The sequence below is a fragment of the Hypomesus transpacificus genome, chromosome 9 (assembly GCF_021917145.1).
Source record: "Hypomesus transpacificus isolate Combined female chromosome 9, fHypTra1, whole genome shotgun sequence".
Lineage (NCBI taxonomy): Eukaryota > Metazoa > Chordata > Actinopteri > Osmeriformes > Osmeridae > Hypomesus > Hypomesus transpacificus.
In genome coordinates this window covers 13,340,958-13,346,631 of record NC_061068.1, presented here as the reverse complement: position 1 = coordinate 13,346,631, position 5,674 = coordinate 13,340,958, and the positions used below count along the sequence as shown (strand labels likewise).

The window sequence follows — 5,674 nt, the reverse complement described above, 5'->3', positions numbered from 1 at the left end:
AGGTTGACACCCTGACATCATGGTGTCAGGACAACAACCTCTCTCTTAACATCAGCAAGACCAAGGAGATGATTGTGGACTTTAGGAGGCGGCAGGAGGGGGAGCATGCACCCCTATTCATCAATGGATCGGAAGTGGAGAAGGTCAGCTGCTTCAAGTTCCTCGGGGTGAACATCAGCAATGACCTCACCTGGTCTGTTCACACGGACAAGGTGGTCAAAACGGCCCGTAAGCGCCTCTTCTTCCTGAGGAGACTGAAGAAGTTTGGTATGGACTCAGTCATCCTTACTAACTTTTACAGATGCACTATAGAAAGCATTCTGACTGGTTGTATCACAGTGTGGTATGGGAGCTGCACAGACCGGGACCGCAAGGCCCTATGAAGTGTGGTCCGTTCTGCTGAGTTCATCATCGGCAGGAAGCTCCCAGCCCTACAGGACACCTACCACACACGTTGCCTTAGGAAAGCCAGCAGGATTCTAAGAGACTGTTCCCACCCATCCTTCAGTCTCTTTACCCCGTTGCCTTCTGGCAGGCGTTACCGCAGCATCCGGTCGCGCACACGCAGACTGGACAACAGTTTCTACCCAAGGGTCATCAGGCTTCTCAATGGACACTGATATGGACATTTTTACTGCACACTAGTCACTTATACACTGTCACTTTCAGCTACTGGTTGCTCTTCAGTAACATTGCACTACTGTACCTCGCCACCAGGCTCCTGTTTGGTCATTGACAAAGTCACTGATCTGTAAATTTGCAAATTTTGTGTATTAGGGTTAGTATAGCGTACTATTTATTGTTATCTGTAATTTAGGAAGTTTTAGTGTTAGGGTTAGTATAGTCGTTTATTTATTGCTATCTGTATATTTAGGAAGTTCACTTATCTAAGCTCAGCATAGATGTAAATTTGTTCTGTGTACTTATATGTTATGTTATGCCAAGTGCTTGCGTTGTCTTGTCTTAAGAATTTCAGTGCCCAGTCTAACCTTGTGTTGCTCTGTGCACCTGACAAATAAAAGACTTGAACTTGAAAAAAAAAAAAAATGATGTATTTTCCAGTGTCACAGAGTGTCACAGACTCTGTTGGTGGGATGTATTTGAAAAATCCATCCACAATGGTTTGCCTGTTGTGAAGAGTGTGGTGTTAATGTACCAAGCCATCACACTCAGCACAAAACCACTCTGAGGGCATACATTCCCCACAACGGATAACAGCTTCTTTCACGTGACAGCGATTTCATGTCATCTGTACGATGTTCTCAGCAGAAAGTAAATTGTCAAGGTTCTGTGGCCTCGCCTGTTGCCAACATTGTTGGACCTCTTTCTGCCTTTGACTCCAACTGGACAATGGTGGCTGCTGAACAAAATCTTGCGATTCCATGTTCTATGAGTCCTGTGAAAGGTCCTCAAGCTGCCGCATATTCAAATCTTCAAAAGGGAGGAGAAAAAAGAATAATATCATAACTTCAACATCGCCACAACACACTGTTGAAATACAGCATTTGGAACAAAAGATTATTCACCATGGTCTAGGTGTTGGCCATGGTCTAATGGCGGTGAAGAAGAAACATGTCTTCCTTCGTCTGGTCTTTGTGATGTTGACTGCTTTCTAAGGGCTTGTGGAAGCTGGTAAACAATGTCCCCATTGTGGTCCCTCTTTTTCCAATGAACAGGCTTTGGTGAAGCAGTCTTAGTTTTCTGTCTGTTATTCTCTGTCTAGAATTACAACTTGGTTTAAGAAAGGTTTACCAATACGGGAAATGCCTTCGGACTACTGACAGAAAAAGCAGTAAAAGTGGTGTAACCCTTCTGATTCATGTCTTTTAAATACGCCTCCATGTATCTTATATGGACTGGTAAGAAGGAATACTGTAAACTTTAGACAAAACAGAAGCTGCTTTACCTCTTCTGTCTTGAGATGTTCAAGAAATGTATCTACACTCCTGAGCCCATCCTCCAATTCCATCAACTACAAATCACTCGTCATTGAGTTGAAAGAGTAGACAGACAAATGGGCAGATGGCGAGTGGGATGTTTCTTTGGGACAAAAGAAAGTGCAATATTAGAACACTTTGAATACAAATAGTAGATAATAGACTCGGAAGTCCAAGGAGGCCAGGAACGTAGGTACCAGTTTGTAAAAACAACGATCTGGCGGTGAGTGGAGGGCAAACCAGGGTATGTCACCGCAAGTTATTGGGAAACTGGACCGCAGGTGTGGATCTCGTGCAGGTAGGGTGGACTGGAGCCTGGAGATTCACACAAACACAGACAAACAGAAAAACAGAAACAGAAAGACAGGCAGAGCCTGTGGAGGGCGTAACACAGGTAGACAGAGGTAGGTGGACACAGGTATACACAGGTACGTAATAAGGATATCGATATCGTTTGCAGAAAAAAGAAGTTCTAAAAGAAGAAGCGTTTTTGCTCCCCAGCTTCACTCGTCGAAAACCAACCAATCAGCGCGCAGCTTATCTAAATATTAGTGGGCATACCATAAAAGGAGAAAAGCTAGTGTTTTTTCCCGGGAACATTTCTAAGGATCTATCAGGGGGCATAGAACAGCACCCGGGCCATTTTCAACCCAACCAATGTTACATACCCTATTCGGAGACCTTAAGGAACAGTGTGAAATACCCCAAAAACCCAGTCAATCGCCCCTCTAATATTTTAATAATCTGTTCCGTAATTCACTACTTGCCTATATTTAGCTTACCAGGCACCTCCATGTAGACTAGACAAAAATATTCAACATAGATTCCCAAATAAAATTCTACATTTGAATCACTTGCTCTAATTGTTCTGTGAGTAAAAACAAACAGCTGTGAGCTGACTTGCTGGCCCGATTGTAATATCCAGGGTCTCCACACAGTGGCACTAACAGACAAGCTATCATGCCAAAGAAACCACTAAACCCTCAAAGCCATCTATCCCAATTAACCGCAGCAGTGATTTAATATTTTAAGAGGATTGTTTTGGGAGTAATGAGGAGAGGAGAAGAGATTGAGACTAAATGTATCTGGTATTTGTTTTTGACCCATTCAGAAGGCCACAGATTTTCTCTGTGGGTGTTCTTAATGTTGGTAACAGGAAATAGCAAACTAATTCTCAAGTCATTGACAGAATCTTCTGGATCGTTCCTAAGGCCTCCTCAGTCTCCCTCTACTGTTCTTCGTTACTGGCACCTTGCCAAGGGTAAAATACAGACAGGTCCATGACTCTGACCACTGAAATTATGTAGATCTAGGCATTTCTGATGCTTGATTCTCTGCTGTGCTTTCAAGGTTCTATTTGTATGTCACTTTGGGTAAAACTGTCTGCTTGCAAATAAATTGTACATGTAAATGTGTCATGCTTCACATTAAACTGGCCTGATCATCCTGTCTCTACTTTTCTCGTCACAGTCTGAAAACAGCATAGCTCTGAAACATGGCTGACACAAATCAAATCAAATTTATTTGTATAGCCCTTTTTACACGCAAGCATGTCACAGAGGGCTTCACATACGCCCATAGAACTGCCCCTCAACCAACCTAAACCCTCAAGGAAGACAAGGAAAAACTCCCAGAAAAACTCCCAATGGGAGAAAAAATGGAAGAAACCTTGGGAGGAGCAATTCAGAGAGGGATCCCCTCCTCCAGAGACGGTTGGTAGGAGAGAGGAGCAGAACACAAGCTAAACATAGTCATACAGTGTCAATGAGTTTTGAAACACCAAAACCCATTGTTCGCCATTATATGATGGGACCGGGAAACTCGCTGTTGGCCGTCATGGAGACTGGATTCCGGGTGACGACCTGGTCCAACGTTGGCAGACCGACGACCAAGCAGGTCCTGACAGCTCCAACTCCCCACACCACAGGGAATGTGTGGGGGGGGGACAGAGAGAGGAGAGCAGGGATTAGAGAATGCCAAGAGCAGCTAACAGTTACAGTCATGATAGAATGAGATCCCCACCGGTCAAGTGTGGACTAGTGCAGCAATTTAACAGAGCTAAAAAGGGTATTTGATGCAGCCCCACACACCAAAACACCGACAGCCCCCCTCGGTTGGAACATGAAATCTGTTCCAGGGGAAAGAACTCTAAAATAGGTTATACTTATACGAATAAGGATGAAAACAACCAGTCCCCCGTTGTCTCCAACTAGAAATAAAAACTATAATAGTAAAAAGATACAGTAACCGGTTTACTTTATTTGTAACATCTAGATGGGCAATGTGAACATAAGCTATAATTACAATTTAAAAGTAACATGTGATACTGTTGAAACTGTTGTATTCTTAAACTGTTGTATTCTTTTTTTAGTTAATCCTATTTTTATTGCTTTCCTACAGGTACACCTGCACTTAGAGATTAATGTTGTGTAATTTTAACTTGTTTAACTACATGCTCTTATGGTTTCTTCCCTTTAGCACTATTTTTTGGTTGTTCACAATATGTACCTCTTGTTTTTGACTACCCGCAATCAGGGTTCTAAATTAACTTTTTTGATCACGAGCCAATTTGGCTGGTAACTTTCTAAAGTTACCAGCCAAACAGAATTTCCACTAGCCAAATTCTTTCCGGTGAAAATAAGAACAATTATGAGTTTCACTGAATGCATTTGATCATTTTATAACATTGTTGGCATGAAAAACACAGAAAATGAAGTAAAATGAAGCACAGAAATATGATGCAAGGGTATGTGAAATCACCAACACGTGACTAAGTAAGGACACGATTTATTGTAAATGTACGGTGGCCGACATGTGCAAACGCGCTGCAAACTAAGAAAAAACATGCATACAGACAAAACACAAGCAAATTAAGAAAACATCTTAATTAATTTGACAACACATGCGTAGCATTCAGAAAACGCGCTACAAATACGCACAACACAAATACATAAACACGCTGCAAATACGCGTTGCAAAAACGAAAGCACGCAAACCAAGAACGCTGCAGTACATAAACGCGTTGCCAAAACGAAAGCACGCAAACCAAAAATGCTGCATCCAGTTTTCACAACGGAAGTTTTCCAGGCCTCTAGGGGGAGATCCAAGTGGAACATCTTGATTTTCGGCCCCATGGAGCGAGAGAGAAAGAGAGAGCATATGAAAAGTTTGGACCAACATTGAAGTAAGTCTTTTGAAAAACTGTAAAAGAGGAGGGGCACGTGTAAAAATGAATACTAATCTTTTTATTTTGCCTCTTTACTTCGATTTTGGTCCCCTTATTCAAAACAAACTTCTCATCTGCCCTCTCTGGTTCGAAAATCACGCTCTTCCACTTAGCGCTCCTATATGGAGTTAGATTAGTTTCATAATTCAAACAAACAAACGCAACACGACTCAAACAAATTTAACACGATCCAAACAAACGTAACACGATTCATACAAACATAACACGATTCAAACAAACGTCACACGATTCACAAATGTATTTCGTGATTTACAATTGTAACGCGATTCACAAATAAATGACCCTATTACATTCGTTTGCAACCTGACAAACACAAGTTACAAATCCCTGCATTCGTTGGTGTGAATCCTTGCATTCGTTCGTGTGGATTTTTGGAACTTTCCTGACGCGCTTTGATCCACAAATGCATTTTTTCTAAAAGATATCCTCAGCAGCCTATCAGATCGTCTCTTCCAATTTTAGCCAATCACATTAACGTGTCTATGTGGAC

At 42.0% G+C, this 5,674-nt stretch overlaps 1 long non-coding RNA gene across 1 annotated transcript; it reads right to left on the bottom strand.

Moving 5' to 3' along the window:
* Window positions 1-1,239: 1,239 nt before the first annotated feature.
* Window positions 1,240-1,997, bottom strand: LOC124471232. The gene is made up of 3 exons (XR_006956501.1): window positions 1,907-1,997; window positions 1,527-1,719; window positions 1,240-1,431 (listed from the first exon to the last, which is right to left on the bottom strand). It is a non-coding gene; the product is annotated as an uncharacterized LOC124471232 (long non-coding RNA).
* Between the last annotated feature and the right edge of the window lie 3,677 nt (window positions 1,998-5,674).